Source organism: Moschus berezovskii, chromosome 1 (genome assembly GCF_049115385.1).
Source record: "Moschus berezovskii isolate FMDL1 chromosome 1, NW_MosBer_1.0, whole genome shotgun sequence".
NCBI lineage: Eukaryota > Metazoa > Chordata > Mammalia > Artiodactyla > Moschidae > Moschus > Moschus berezovskii.
The window spans coordinates 94,770,986-94,786,720 of NC_142460.1; the positions used below are offsets into that span (position 1 = coordinate 94,770,986).

At 43.3% G+C, this 15,735-nt stretch overlaps 1 protein-coding gene across 6 annotated transcripts in view; it reads left to right on the forward strand.

The window, feature by feature from the left end:
- The first annotated feature begins 4,367 nt into the window (after positions 1–4,367).
- The window catches only part of ATP13A3 (ATPase 13A3), a 79,949-nt gene continuing 68,581 nt past the window's right edge, over positions 4,368–15,735 (forward strand). For 5 of the 6 annotated variants that reach the window (XM_055407551.2, XM_055407587.2, XM_055407579.2 and 2 more), the window contains exons 1-2: positions 4,413–4,508; positions 5,618–5,661. The gene's annotated coding sequence lies outside the window, so the exon portion shown is untranslated. Of the gene's footprint in view, positions 4,509–5,617; positions 5,662–15,735 lie in introns of all 6 variants that reach the window. The other variant, XM_055407561.2, reaches the window with a different exon arrangement.

The following is a 15,735-nucleotide window of genomic DNA, read 5'->3' on the forward strand; positions in this document are numbered from 1 at the left end:
TGGGGAGCAGAACCATTTAGAGGTGAGACAGAGGCAGTAGCCACAAGAGTCTGACATGATACACAAAAGAGGGAGGAGGATATCGGAAAGAGACATCAAAACTGAGAGAGAAGTGTATCAAGAATGGGAGATAAAGTTGCTGAGAGGGCCGAGAGATAAAGACTGAAAAGTATCCATGGCAATAGCAGTGACCTTTGGGAAGCCCAGGACTGTACTTACAAAGGGTTAGAGCTCTTGGAAGGAGGCACTGTCTGCCCCTCTGCAAAAAGGTGAGTGAGGGAGATATTCCATGCAGGTGTGGGTTAATGCATAGATTTGTGGGTGTTCCCTCTTGATGGCCTACATTTTTTGTTTTTCAATGAACTAGAAAGGTAAGGTGATGGTAAGAGGGGAAGACAATCGAGAATAAGGGTAGAAAGTAAAGTGAGAGCTTACCAAATGACTGAGCGACTAAGCACATGCACACATGGAGGACTGTTACCTATTTGGAGTTGTGATTGGAGGCTGGGTCTTAAGGAATGAGTAGGATTAGAGGGAAACAGTGGAAGCAGTGTCAGACTTTATTTTTTTGGGCTCCAAAATCACTGCGGATGCTGATTGCAGCCAGGAAATTAAAAGACGCTTACTCCTTGGAAGGAAAGTTATGACCAACCTTGATAGGATATTAAAAAGCAGAGACATTACTTTGCCAACCAAGGTCCGTCTAGTCAAGGCTATGGTTTTTCCCGTGGTCATGTATGGATGTGAGAGTTGGACTGTGAAGAAAGCTGATCGCCGAAGAATTGTTGCTTTTGAACTGTGGTGCTGGAGAAGACTCTTGAGAGTCCCTTATACTGCAAGGAGATCCAACCAGTCCATTCTAGAAGAGATCAATCCTGGGTGTTCATTGGAAGGACTGATGCTAAAACTGAAACTCCAGTACTTTGGCCACCTCATGCGACGAGTTGACTCACCGGAAAAGACTGTGATGCTGGGAGGGATTGGGGGTGGGAGGAGACAGGGGAGACAGAGAATGAGATGGATGGATGGCATCACCAACTTGATGGACATGAGTTTGAGTGAACTCTGGGAGTTGGTGATGGACAGGGAGGCCTGGCGTGCTGTGATTCATGGGGTCGCGAAGAGTCGGACACGACTGAGCGACTGAACTAAACTGAACTGAGGATTAGAGGAGGAAAGGGCTGAGCTCAGCATGAACAGAGGTCCAGGTCCAGAATTATCTTGGGCCAAGAACCAGCCAGTCTTCCAGAACTTTTCAAGGTTCGCTCTACTCCCTTTCTCTTCATCTTTGACTTCTCCTTTTCTGGCTTATCTTTCCCCTTAACCTACAAACATGCTCAAGCTTTTCCCAGTGACTCAGCAGCTCCTCCCATCACTGTCCAAATTCTCTTCTTTCCATACCCAGAACATCTGTAACAGAAAACTGTTTGAAATATTCAATAGCCCTTTTTCTTCCTATAGCTTTTTCTTGTTTGGTTGTGTGTTGCCCACTTTGGGGATGTTGGCTGCTTCTTGAAGTCTGGACCTCTCTGTGGTCTTTTAAAGGCATGAGTGCATCGATAAGTTCCTGTTGGGTTTCTTGGAGATACATGCAACAGCAAGACACCAGGAGGAACTCCTGCAGGATTTTAGACACGTTTGTGTTTTAGATAGTTCACTTTGGAGGCTGAGTGGAGGATGAACTTGTCTGAAGAGATTGTTAGGAGGCTACTGTAATAGTTCAGGTTGGAAATGTTGACTGGAATGTTTGCCAGTGGAAATGGAGGTAGAGATTTGAGGCTTATTAAGGAGGTGAAATAGAAATGAATAGATAATTGGATAAGACAAGGGGCTGAATCAATGACTCACACTTGGACTTTTCTAATGGTTCAGTGGGTAAGACTTTGCCTTCCACTTCAGGGGGAAGAAGCGGGATGGGTGGGCAGGTTCCATCCCTGGTCAAGGAACTAAGATCCTGCATGCCTTGCTGCAAGGCCAAAATAAAAACACTCACATTCATTCTCAACTTTCTAATTCTGATGGCTGTGGATGCTGGTGCCAACAGCTGAGGGAAGGGCTGCTTTGAAGGCAGAGGGCAAGTTTAGTTTTGGACAAGCTGAGTTTGAGGCATCCCTATGATATCTAGATAGAGCTTCCTGGCAGGTAGTTGGATATTTAGGTCCAACTCTTGTGGAAGAGGTCTGGGCTGCAATTGCTGATTGGGTAATTGCAACCCTGAGGTTGGAGGTGATCTCCTAAGAGTGGAATGAGAAGAATTGTGGGTTCGGAGTCTTGCATATAAGGTGGAGACTCACAATTAGTGGCACTTAAGGAGGCAGAGGCTTTATTTACTGAAATGTGAGAACTGGAAGAGTATACTCTTCTGCAAACCAAGAGAATGTTGAGATTCCAGAAGGTGGGGGTCATCTGAATTGTCAAATGTAGCAGAGAGACCCAGAAGGAGAATGCGGGCAGAGTGCCTACTAAGATTTGGCAGAATGAAAGTCAGAGGTTCTCTTGCCCAAGCAGGGTGAGGAAGGGTGTGTGTTGGGGAGAAGAGAGGAAGCTGGAATGCCCAGTGTCGAGAAATGAGGAAGTGGGGACAGCAGAGAGACCACTGTTTAAGAGGTCATGAGAGGGACAGACGCCTTTGGAAGCTAACTGGAGAAGGCACGTGGAGCGGAGGTTGGGCACCATAGTTTTGTTTTTAGGATCTAAGCTTGTTTAAAGGCCGAGGGAAAACAGCGAGGATCCAAGGACCAGCGAGAGGTGAGGAAGGAAGCTTTACGGGCTCAACCCCACCAAGTCAGCTTCTTATAGTTTGCCCAACAACTATCACACTCCTTATCTCATTTACTCATTTGAGGGAGGAAACAGACGGTGAGACTGATCCCATGGGCTGGAGAGAGGGCTAGAGATCCATCTGGGTACAGTGTGTGCCCACACCACGCGGTACGAGAAACTGCGGGTAAACTGTCCCGCTCCACGTGACGTAGGGGCCCAGGAGAAGCGTGTTCCTGGCTCCAAGTGAGGCGACATCGATGCCATGGGGGGTGCTGTCTCAGACGAGGTGTCACCACGTGTCGTGGATCAAGGGTAGCAACCCCCAACTTGTAATATCATGTGCCAGGAACCAGAGCCTGAAAGCTCCCAAGGGCGGTGCATCAGAGGTCGGGAGTCTCTTCCTTACTTCTGCCCCTGCAGATGGGAGTTCTGTTGGCCGCGAAGTGAATGACACTAACAGTGATGGCGGGGCCTAAAGGGCGCGGGCGAGAGTCTCAGGGCGAAAAGATGGCCCGAGCCCGAGGCAGCAAGTGGCTGAGTGCTCTCCTTGTGCGGGTCGCCCAAGGGACGCCGCGAAAACCGAACTCGCGATTTGTTCACCCGGCCGGAAGATTTGTTCATCTCTGTGCCCCGAGATAAATCTTCTGCTAGGGGAAGTATTTAATTTGCATCCAGCGCTGTCGGAAGAAAATCCCTACCGCTGGAGGAGGTGTAGTGGGGGCGTGGGAGCTTTCTGTTAGGTACGCCTTCCAGTCCTCCTCGGGCACCGCTGAGTCGGTTGTTAAATGCGATCTATAGCTTTTGGTTTCTGCAAGGGGAAGTGTAATGTTAAGGAACTGCGAGCCGAGCCAGGATCTGACCTCCCCTCCATCATTCTTGTACAAGCTACCTCTGTGACCTTGACTCTGGGCAAGTCAGGCTAGGCCCCTCACTACAACTCGGTTTCCCTGTTCATAAAATGAGGATTTGGACTGTAATCTGGTCTTTGCACGGTGGCCAAGATGGCAAATATCACCTCCTCCCACCAAAAAAAAAAAAAATGCCGTCCTGCGTTAGTAACACCTACCCAACAGACAGGTCCTCTGCAGCGCTCTTCCTCTCTCTTTTCTGCTCCAGCCTCGAGGAGGGGGGCCAAAGGGGAAGGTGGGGGCGGGGCCTGGACATCGCCCCGCCCACTCCGGCCCCGCCCCCGGCGTACCCTCTGCGCCCCTCCGCCCTCGGCGCTGGATGAGGCAAGCACGTGACCTCACATCCGGCGCGGGAGTCCCGAGCTAGCAGCGCGCGCTCCGCTGTCCGCCCGCTGCCTCTCCGCGCAGCGTGATCCGGGCGCCACCGCCGAGGGGCGGGGGGTTCTCCTGGTCGCTGGCGGCGAGAGGCAGTTTCGGAGTGCAGAACGCCCCCCTCCCTTGCCTCCCTCCCCCTGTCGCCCGCCCTTGTTGTCGCCCTGCTCCGGCTGCACGCAGCCGCCGCGGGCGCAGAGGAGGCGAGCGCGGACGCCCCAGCGCCCGGCTCGGCCCGGGCCCCGCCGCGGCGCCTCCCTCCCCTCACCCGGAGCCGCAGTGCGCGGCGGCGGCGGCTCCTCGAGCTCGAGCGACCCGCGGCCGCCGGCGCCGGCCGAGGGCGATGGGGCTGGGCTGAGGTGAAGCGGCGGCGGCGGCTACAGCGGCGAGCCCGGCCCCGGCCCCACACGGCCCTTTGGCAGCTCCGGACGGGAGGCCGCCTGGGAGACTGCGCGGGGGCGCCAGGTGAGTGGCCCCCAGCTTCCCCGAACCGGCGGAGGGCAGGGTGAACGGGGCGTGGAGCGGGTGGTGGTGGTGATGTGGGAGGTTGGAAGAGGTGAGTGGTATTGTTGGGGGTAGCGGGCACCAGGTGAGCTCGGGGTCGGCCTCCTCGGGCCGGAATTGGGCATCATTTTTCGGGGAAGGTGTGTGTAGGGTGAGGAGGGGAGCGCTGAGACTGCTGATTGTCTGGGACAGGTGCGGAGAGAAGGGCTCCACGTTGTGGGTGTGAAGGCCTGGATGGGACATGCCGCTAGTCGGGGAGGCAAGTGTGTTGGGGTTTGGGAGTGAGATGGTGAGGTGGTCCAGCGCTTTTAGAAAGTCCTGGAAATGGTGAGATCGAAGGTAGCAGTATTGGCAGGGAGCTTGATGGGTTTGCTTGGTTGCTCACTGAGGAATCACGGAGTAGTAGCCTTGCCAGTCACCGCATTAAGCCGAGTGAGGCCCAGAGAGGAAAAGTGACTTAACAACTTGCCAAAGGCCTCTCATTTCGACTCTAGAAACACCTAGGGCCCTTTCTTCCAGTACTTCTGTGACCGCTCTCTTTGTAGCTTTTCCTTCTCCCCACGTCTTCCGAAAAGTTAGGTTCTGGTGGATGTGACCTGGTTTTTTTCTTTTTCTTTTGCGGGCGTGGGGAGCCGAGGGAATCTGATTTTGTTGTTGTTCAGTCACCAAGTCGTGTCCGACTCTTTGCGACCCCATGAACTGTGGCACTCCAGGCCTCCGTGTCCCTCACCGTCTCGGAGTTTGCCCAAATTCATGTCCGTTGAATGGGTGATGCCATCCAACCATCTCATCCTCTGTCGCCCTCTTCTTCTGCCTTCTATCCCAGCGTGAGGATCTTTCCCAATGAGTCGGCTCTTCGCATCAGGTGACCAAACTATTGGAGCTTCTTCAGCAACGGCCCTTCCAATGAGTTGATTTCTTTTAGGATTGACTGGTTTGATCTCCTTGTTATCCAAGGGAGTTTCAAGAGTCTTCTATAGCACCACCAGTGATTGGGGATTGACAGTAATTCAGAGCTTCCAAATTTGGAAAGCTTTTGTAACAGGTGTTTATCATTCCTTTTCCCATAGATTTGACAGAAACATCCTTGGATCTTGGTGTCTGGACATAGGAGGTATGAATCACTCACATAATTAACTACTTTTAATCATCAGTGTTTTAGAGCTATATTTAGTGGTTATATTAGTGCAAAATGAATGGGTATGGAGTTGTAAACCTAGAAACAGAAACCTAGGTTTCCTGCACATGATTCTAAACTAAATGAGTAGAACATTTGTGTATGTAATGGCTATTTTGGATCTCTGAGTCAGGAAGTTAGATTTTTTTTTTAAATCTTTGAGAAATGCAGAAACCTTTAAGATTATTGCAAAATGAACACTTTTCTGAAGACTGCTGCTAAACTGAAGGTGTTCTGATTTGGTTGTCTTTTGAAGGGTGATTACCTAGTTAAAAATGCTCTGCCTTTGCTTAGAATTCAGCACATGTATTGATTTTGTTTCACTGGAATATATGTGGTATTCTTAGGATTGTTGCTTTGCAGAATAGGCTGTAGTTGCCAAAATAAAAGTTTGTGAGCATCCCATTATGGTTTAGCAACCCCTTTTAAAGGCAGTTGCTTGAAATAGTAGGCCTATTATTAATCACTGTCATGCAAGTTTACTTTTGCTGCTGTCCTTGTTTTTGCATTATCCACCATTAGATCAGGTGAGGGTGAGACAGCTAAGTGAGATTTTTGAATATTAGAACAAAGCCTGTTTTTGATCAGAGAACTGAGTAGGAAAAATGTTGATCCTGGTTCCTTTAAATCCTAAGTAGTGCAGTTACAATAAAAATATTAAGTAGCAATTTCTTTTGAAAATAAAGTTGACAGTCTTTACTTTGACTCCATGTTCAAATTATGTAGTAAGAGGGCTGAGTTCTTTGTCCAGGAAGCTTTTTTTGGGGTAGCTCTGGTTATTGAAATTATGATAGTATGTTACTTTGCTTAACTTCCCTGTTCTTCTTTTTCTTTCTTTTTTTATTAACAAAGGAGAATACTAGTACTTACATCAAAGAGTTTTGAGGACTAGCTGAGAGCCTATGTAAAGGAAAGAGCACTCTTCCTGGCATGTAGTAAATAGTTTTTTTCCCCCTTCCATTCCATATACTGAATCTGGCAGTGCTTGTTTAGTATGGTGGTTTTGTAACCATTGTGAATATAAAGTTTCAAGATGTGAATATACTTTTTTGCTAGAATTGATGGCAGTCCTAGGAAATGGGCAGTGATGAGTGATATGGGGCATCCTGTGGAATTTTGTCTTTCTTTTGTAACTTTTCCCACTGGTCTAGGTGATGGTGGAAATGGGAACTTCATGCCTGTGAATGACAATGAGGGTTGTAATTTCTAAAATCTTAGGGGACAAATAGAATTTTGTAATGATATTGATTACTTGGTTCATTTAAAGCTGGTTTCTGTTCACTGGTATACTGGGTAATCTAAGCGGGAGACCTTGTAAATGGATTGAATAGGAATTAGCAACTTATCACTTACTGAAAACAACATTCTTAAAACAACTGTCAGTGGTATGCTAAAGGAACACAGTCTGATGTCTGAGATCTACTTGATACATATTCAGAAGGTTTGTTCCAGTGATGGAATGTGTTCTGAATGTGCTAGATAGCTCATCTGGTTCAATCTGGATCTAAGAGTTAGCTGATGAGATTTAGTCTTTGGTTTTGGAACATAGTTTTTCTGTGTGAAATGAAGACCACTGGTTTGTTGGAGAGAGTAAATCTGTAGTTATCAAAACTGTATTCTAATTGACCCACTTTACTAGTCCAGGCAATGTGCAAGGAAATGATAGCGTCTTTAATCTTCATTTGTTGAGAGTAGAGGAATAAGAGAGGATCAGAATTGGGCCACATATTTTAACATTCAGGTTAAAAAATAAAAGGCTCTAGGTTTTTTAATTTGGAGAAAAGTCAGTATCATTTATAAGGTAGAATGTGTTAAATTAATGGTGAAGTGAAAGTCGTTCAGTCGTGTCCGACTCTTTGCGACCCCATGGACTATACAGTCCATGGAATTCTCTAGGCCAGAATACTGCAGTGGGTAGCCTTTCCCTTCTCCAGAGGGTCTTCCCAACCCAGGGATCGAACCCAGGTCTCCCACATCGCAGGCAGATTCTTTACCAGATGAGCCACAAAGGAAGCCACAAAGGAAATTAATGGTAACTAGTAATTATACTGGTGGAGTGGCAACCCACTCCAGTATTCTTGCCTGGAGAATCCCAGGGACAGGGGAGCCTGGTGGGCTGCCGTCTATGGGGTCGCACAGAGTCGGACACGACTGAAGCGACTTAGCAGCAGCAGTAGCAGTAATTATAAAATTGAGATAAAAACATTTGTATTAGTAAGATTAAACATACAGATAATGTGAAATGCCATGAATAAATGGTAATTGGAAGAAACGATCACTGTTACAATGGTTAGTTGAAATGATATTTTGATCTTCAGTAAGAAAGGAAAAAAGTGGAATGAAGGAAAAGGAGAGTTGGCCAGGTGTCAAATGTCTGAGAGTGAGGAAAGGAAAGGATGAGGAATGCTGAAGAGCTTCCATAGACCAGCTCTTCAGAGAGAACTTTCCTAACACCAGACCTCATGATACCTAAACCCAAAGGCTTGTATTGGGGCCTTTGCTCGGTGAGATGGTAAGTCATTAACTCAAATAACAAATTTAGAGACTGTCCAAATTTAAAAAGGACTTATGTACCATAAGGTGTCTCCCCAAGGGAAGAGTTCTTATAGATTTATGAAAATGAAGTTGCCCAGAGGCATGTGTCTTTGAAGTTACAGGTGAAAATGCATCTTTCGTCCCTTCTATCAGCAAAGGCCACTAAAACTAGTGTGACTGTCTAGTTAACCCTTCCACTTACTTGCTATGGATCTTGCTTTTAAATAATCTGTTGAGGGAATTCCCTGGCAGTCCAGTGGTTAGGACTGTGCTTCCACTGCTAGGGGCCTGGGTTCAGTCCCTGGTTGGGGGACTAAGATCCCACAACCGCGCCCCCCATAACCCCCCCCACCTCCCCCAGAAAAAAAAAAAGCCTTTGACAGATACTAGTTAGGTTAGAAATAAAAATTTCCAGTGATTTAGAGTAAAGTTTCCTGAGTACATGATGTGAAACTTACTGACGTCTATATAATCTTTCTCAAATTTTTTAAATAAAAATATTTCTGTTTTTGGTAGCGAAGTGAAGAACTGTTCTATGGTAGCACACTTAATTAATTGACTCTTAGTTTTTCTTATTTTTTTCACAAAAGATTTATGAGTTGGACATTGAAATAAAAAGGTATGAGATTGGAAAATAATAATGTTGAACAGTCAAAGTTATTTAGATTAGTCCCTTCTTTTTATAGAAAAGGAAACTGATGTCTGGAGAGGTAAGTGACCGCATGTTGGTAAAGGAGAAGCTTTCTGTTGGTTGGGTATTCTTTTCACCCTATCTTTAGTTTGAACTGTGTAGTAATGGCACATATCAAAGCTTGGTGGATGTTTGTGGATTTGTTTTTTTTCTCCGTTGAGAACCAGCTTTAAAGGATTGCTTTTGATCACTTGACAGACTTCTATTACATTTTTAGTTTGTTTTAAAGTAAGTCATGGAACAGCTCTCACATGTGTTTGGTATGGCTTCTTTACAGCATCCTATTGCTCTCTTTTTCCCACTTGTGAAGTAGGATGAAAAATACTTTAGTAGCTTACTCTGCTATATAAAAGACAAGTGTTTTGGATCTTCTTTCTGATCTAAAGACCTGAGTAAAGTGAAATCCAGTTTTATGTAGGGGCTTTGGACTTAAATTCTCCTTTAAGGTAAAATCCTGCATAGTCAAAATTACCTGTGAAAAAGTGGTTTAGGAAGGCACCAACTTGAAAACTGGTTAACCGATGTACTGTTTTTCAGTTCTCACAAGCTAGTGTTTTCCCCAGCTGTTAGTACAGGTGACTGTTTTTCTGGAGTCGTAATCTCGACCAGTGACTGAACTTTGGATCGACTGAGGAACAGCCAAGTCAGTCTCCATTGCCTGCTCACTCTGGGATGAGGCTGTGAGGGCAGGCATCCTACCACCGTTATTTGGAGTGTTTTTCTTTTTTCTTGCAGCACAGATAATTGGATTGATGTAATTAAATCCATGTGTGATGTGATTCTACAGTGTGAATAATAAAGAAATTAGGTGTTTTAGAAAATCTATTTTTCTAGGGTTATACTGGGTGTTTTATACCACACACTAGCATAATTAAGGGCTAAGGAATAAAGTTGGGATTATTGGGGCACTGTTGGTACTTTTTGTAATTTTAGGTGGATATTCAGCTACTTTCAGTGTTTTTAAGAGTGAATGTCACCCGGAGCAAGATTTGCATTACTTTGAAACAACTATAAGTTGTTAATATTTTCCATGAAGCTTAAAGTATTTGAACTTAATATCACTCTGGGGATAGCACAGTAAGAAGACCCCATTCGTTAAAGAAATGTCATGGTGTCTAAAGATTTAACAGTCATATGCCCCATTAGAGGGCATGGTATATTGGTTAAAATGTGACCTCAGAACCTTATACATATAGGAGATTTTGAATTCCAGCCTCATCACTTAACTATCTGTGTAGTTAAGTAGTTTTTAGTTTCTTCATTTGCTGAATGGAGGTAATAAAACCTAGAGAGTTCTGAGGGTAAGAGGCCCAGTGATTGGTAAATTTCTATTGTTAGTTTAATAATATTTGACATAGTCAAAACAAGTCGCACTGTGTGTGTGTGTGTGTGTGTGTGTGTGTGTGATGAGAGAGTGTGGGGATTGTGATTGAGGATTGCTTTTTTCAACTCTAGTAGCAGGCCATAATGACATATTGTTTAATTCAGGCTTTTCATAGAAAAAATACCATGATTTTGCATCTTTGGTAGCAACATCCTAAAAAGTGTTAATTTCATGTGTCTCTAATGTACATTTGATGTATATTTTTATCTTGATGTTACTGGGTGTGTCTTCAGACTCTTCCCCCTGCCCCCATCCTCTGTATTACTGTTACCTTTGTTTTTCTCTCCCTGGCTACATTATAAAATTTAAAAATATGTTTAGTTATGTTTTCTTAATAGGATTTTATGTTCCCTTATTTAGAAATTTTGATTAGTGAAATATGTCTTCATCTTTTCTTTAGAAAGAGGGCTTGACATTTGTTTCATTTCTGTGGCCTTTGGATTGATTTCTTTAAAATGTGAGTCACTGGTTCTTCTTGGAGCAAATATTTTTTCCTTACTATTTTTATTATATCCCCAAGCACCAGAGGTGGAGTTCTTACTTGCCTGCTAGTTATCATAATATAATTCAGTTTACTAGGTAAAATGTAAAGTACTACAGGCAGGTGGCTTAAGTAGTACTTAATTACTTGAAAGACTAATTAGCAAATTCTTAGTTAAAATAGATTTTTATTTTATCTATTTGTTGTTTACTTATTTTAATTTTATTTATTTAATCTATTTTTATCTGAGTTCTTTTGATGTGAGAATATGCTTGTTATAATCCACAGGTATTTTCTGTTCAGTTTTTAGTGAGAAGAATAGAAAAACTGCTTAGTTTTGTCAGGTTCAAAAGCATCTTAATGTGTTTTTTTCGCCAAATCCTTTCTCTGCATCCTATAGTGAATGACCTTTCTGCATGTTCTTTTAAAAGTTGTGGCAGTTACCACTTACTGTAGTGCATAAGAGTTGTGATTTTATAGGAAGTAAGGAAGGAGGCTGGGTTAGGGCTTCTTAGTTGAGCCCTGAGATTGTGTTAGCATATCTAACTATTGGATACTTTGTTAGATCCCGTTGGTGCCCAGCACAGGACTGAATGTTGGGTGCACACTGATAAGTGAGTTCTGCCTTCTTAGAGGTACACAGTCTAGCAAGGGAACTCGGAACTGCTGCATTGCACCCCATTCACATTGTTTTCTTTGGGAATGTGGGCCCCTCCTCATGGCCCTGGGTCTCTTTCAGTTGAGAAAAGTTCAGAAGCTTCATTACATACAAGTTAATCCATAACTTTATCAAACAAGGTCTTTCATCATAATTTGATTCTGTGCCATCTTTTAAAGCTCCGTTTCGAGCCGTTCCTCAGAGGCCATCTTCTGCTCCAGCTAGTTCAGGCAACGTGTATTCCCTGACATTTTCTCAGATTTCTTTCCTTAGCACTTCTGCACGTGCTAATTCCTCTACTTGTATTCCATCCCTCTCTCCTTTCCCATCTTGGTACTGCTTGTTTGCCTGATGAACTTCACCCGTCAGGTCGTCAGGGCTTAGATCAGGGGAGAGCTAGCTCTTCTCTGCAGGCTTCTCTGCCCCCTGCACGCCCTCCCTCCCTGTGCCCCTCCCTGCTCTCAGTGCTCCCGTGATGCATACTTCACTGCAGTGTGCAGCCGCTTTGTGTGATATGTTTGTTTGCTTACTTACTTGTCTAACCTAGATTTGGCTTCTTGAGGTTAGAAATGTAATCTTTGTAATCTCCAGAATGTAGCATGTACTTGGCATGTGTGGACATAACATTTCGACAAATGATTTTTCATGAAATAAGAAGTAGTGAAAAACCATAATGATTCTTGCTGGAATGCTAATGTAATATTATTAGGTTTATTTTGAAATATTAGAGTGGCAAAATCTTGGTGTTCTCAGTTTGCCTTTCCCTTAAATCAAACAATTGGTCTGAGGTTAGATTTCAAGATACTAATACTTGGTTAGGATAAAGGCCCTGTTTTAAGTTCATTGATGAACATTTCTGAGACTTTCTGTCCATAATAATAAAAAATTGACCATTAGTGGTCTCTAAAGCAGAAACAAAGCTTTTCAGTCCAAGAAGAATGGGTGATCCATGGGATTGCCACAGCACCAGCTCCATCTGCTGCTGCCAGCAGCACCCCCTACTGCTCCTGGGCAGGAGTAGATGAGTGAAATGACAATGGGGAGACCCTTCAGGGAAACTCAGTCAGAAGTACTCTCGACTCTTACATGAGCAAGCCTTTCTGCATGCTAGGCCGCAATGCCCGCTCCATACTTTAAAAAAGAAAAATTTCATTGCTTAGAGATTCATCAAAGCTTCCTAGAGAAGGTAGAAGGTAGTTGACCATGGTCTGGAAGGACTAGCAGGAGCTCTTCAGCCAAACTAAGTTAGGTCGGGGAGGGCATTCTTTGCAGAAGGAACAACATATATAAGGGAGTGGAATGAGGAATCAGTAGGGCTCTTAGAGGAACTGCAAGCTGTGTTCTGTGTAAACGGGATTAAGGTTTGTAGGAGGTGAATAATAACCTTTGTTGACTGGAGGATGATGTTGACAGCTAGGCAGGGCCAGGTTCTGAAGGATTTTGTCTTCCAGTTAGTTGTGACTTTGTCTTGGAGCCCTGTCGGGCCTCTTCTGCCGAGTTTCCTATGGAGGGCAAACACATAGTAGTATTGTGTGTTGTAAACTTTCTTGCTAGTAAAAAGGCTGCTGCACTTTGTTTAATTCAGTTCTTTTCTTCAATCTATATGAGCAGGCAATGCCTTTAAAATTTTGGAGGGACTTTTATCAGTTGGGAAATGCTGCTGCAGACAATAGGAAGCTCTGGAAACTTTAAACAAAGAGAAATGATCCTATCTGGTTCTTCTATTGATTTGAATGAGGGAGACTGGAGAGGTCTCTGGACCTGAGCTGAGGCATGCCCGTGCAGATAGGGGAGGTGGGTATGAGAAAAACAGAGATGATAAGACAGAGCCCAGATGAATATAGAAGGTGTGGGATAGGTAGGAGTCTAGGATGACTTCCAAATTCCTAGCGTGGCTTTTGAGGCAAGGGCTATCTGTTAAAGGAGTAGAGGGGAGCTGGTAGTGGTGGCAGCAAGTGGGAGAGCAGGATTTTGGAAGATGAAACAAGCCTTTTGGGTGTTAGCAAAATGTGGTCAGTAGATGTTTGAATCTGTGGGTCTGGGAGATAGCAGTGCTGACAATACTGATTGGTGGTTGCCACGGTTGCCCCTGACAGAAGCATAGAGAATATTAATAGCTAAGAGGTGGGCAGAGGAAGTGGAGGCTTGGGGAAAATTAATAATTAAGAAGTGGGCAGAGGAAGTAGAGGCTTGGTCACCTGGCTATCTGCCCCATGACCCAGGCTAGTGTGATAGGAAGTAGAATTCAGCTGCATTGTGGTAGGTAAAAAGGTCGTTTGTGCTCTGTCTTGGGAACTTAGTCACTGTTTTCCGTATGAAAGCATATATTTCAAGTATGTGTTGTTTTCAGATGAAGTTTTGGAAAATGGATGGTGCTATCTCCATGACATCCCTTAATTTGTTGGTAAGGCTTTTCAATATAAAGTCATTCCATGCTTGACTTTCTAGCGAGAGTGCAAAGTGCTCATCTTAGTTAATTGAAGATTATTTTCCTTCAGTTTTTAAAAGACAATATTGATTGAAAACTGGTAAATAAAGTAGATAATGCCAGTTAAAATATTTTGTAAACTAAAAATGCCAGTTAAAATATTTTGTAAACTAAAAATCCTTCTACAAATGTCAGTCAATACTACCCAAACACATGGCTTTTTCCCTTTAATCCTGAATAGTGGATTACAGAATGACTTTCCTTAGATTTCTGTGATAGTTGTGCTTTGAGTAAGGCCATTATCCTCTCCAGCAGAAATGTAAAGTTCCATATTATTGAAGTATTCGTTGAATGCAGATGTAAGGGCTTTATACTTCCTTTCCACGCTGAGTCAACTTGGGTAGGTTTCAAATTGGAGAAAAAAGAGTAAAGTGGGTTTTCCCACATTCACATAATTGAAAAAGCTGATCCAAGTGCCTGTCAGTTGTAGTTGTAAATTTGCAGGATTGGACTTTTTGTACAGAATGGTTTCCTGGTGATTTTGTGCTTCTTTGTGGTTGAGTCTTTATAATGTTTGGAGGAATGAAATGTGAGCCATACTGTAGTGTAGATCATGAGTACATTTTATTTTCTTACAAGCATAATACAGTAATCCTGAAGTGAACTGCTGAGTTAATGAAGAAAAATTATTTGGAGTTTGTTGTTATAAGAAAAATGAACAAATCTGTAGTCCATGTGTGACTCCTTAACATGCTGAAGATTTAGAAGTGTAATTCTCTGGAAAGGTCTCCTGTTCACCCCCTCTTTTTTTTCTCTACTCTTGTCTGCCCCCGCCCCTTTCTAATCCTGGTCCTTCCTTTCCACTCTGCTGCTCTATTTTGATACTTTTCTGTGCAAATGATCACTTTATGTTTAAATATTCAACTACAATGTAGCCTTTTGGAATACTTTTAATCATCAACTTAAGCTGAGCGTTGTCGTGCCAACACTGCACTTTACTCAGCTGAAATGACAATGCTGTAAACACTGTCCTAGGAGCGTGCGTTGACGGTGGCTTCACTGGGATTGACTGTGACTGCAGCAGTGACATCTCAGCTAGATCCCAGTTGTAACTACGCTGAAATGTGAAAGATGAGTCTTAGAATTAATGTGTCTAGATTTCAGAGACCACCTCTTAAATTGCTGATTGAAATGTCAAACAAGCTATTAGGGATTTGGATTAATAGCATTACAGTTTAGAAGAAATAGTTACCAATTTGCATTAAAATAGAAGAAACATTCATGTATATATTGCTTAACGAAAATCTTTACCGCACCTCTATAAAGTAACTTTTTAAAATTGAAGTATAGTTGATGTACAATATTATGTAAGTTACACGTGTAAAATAATAGTGATTCACATTTTTAAAGATTAGGCTTCATTTATAGTTATCATAAAACATTGGTTGTATTCCCTATTTTGTACAGTATATCCTTGTAACTCACTCTATACATAATGGTTTGTACCGTTTAATCCCTTAACCCTAAAAGTCTTAACTTTTAGTTTGGGGAATTAGGTTCAAACAATTTGATTTATTTACATAGCTGTTATTAGAACCCTTGATTTGTCAGTTCCTATTGTATTAAATGTCCATGCTATACAGTTTCTTCTGTGAGTGTTTAAAATGCTGTCATTTGTTTCAACTAGGTTTTTTGTTTGTAAGTACCCATTCTCACTTCCAAAGGAAAAAAAAGTCCAAAACTTTTATATTCTCTTTCAGAAGTCTAACAGTGCAGAGAGGAATTGAAGGAAGGGTTTGTGGTGACATACATGTATAGATACATGTGTGATTTC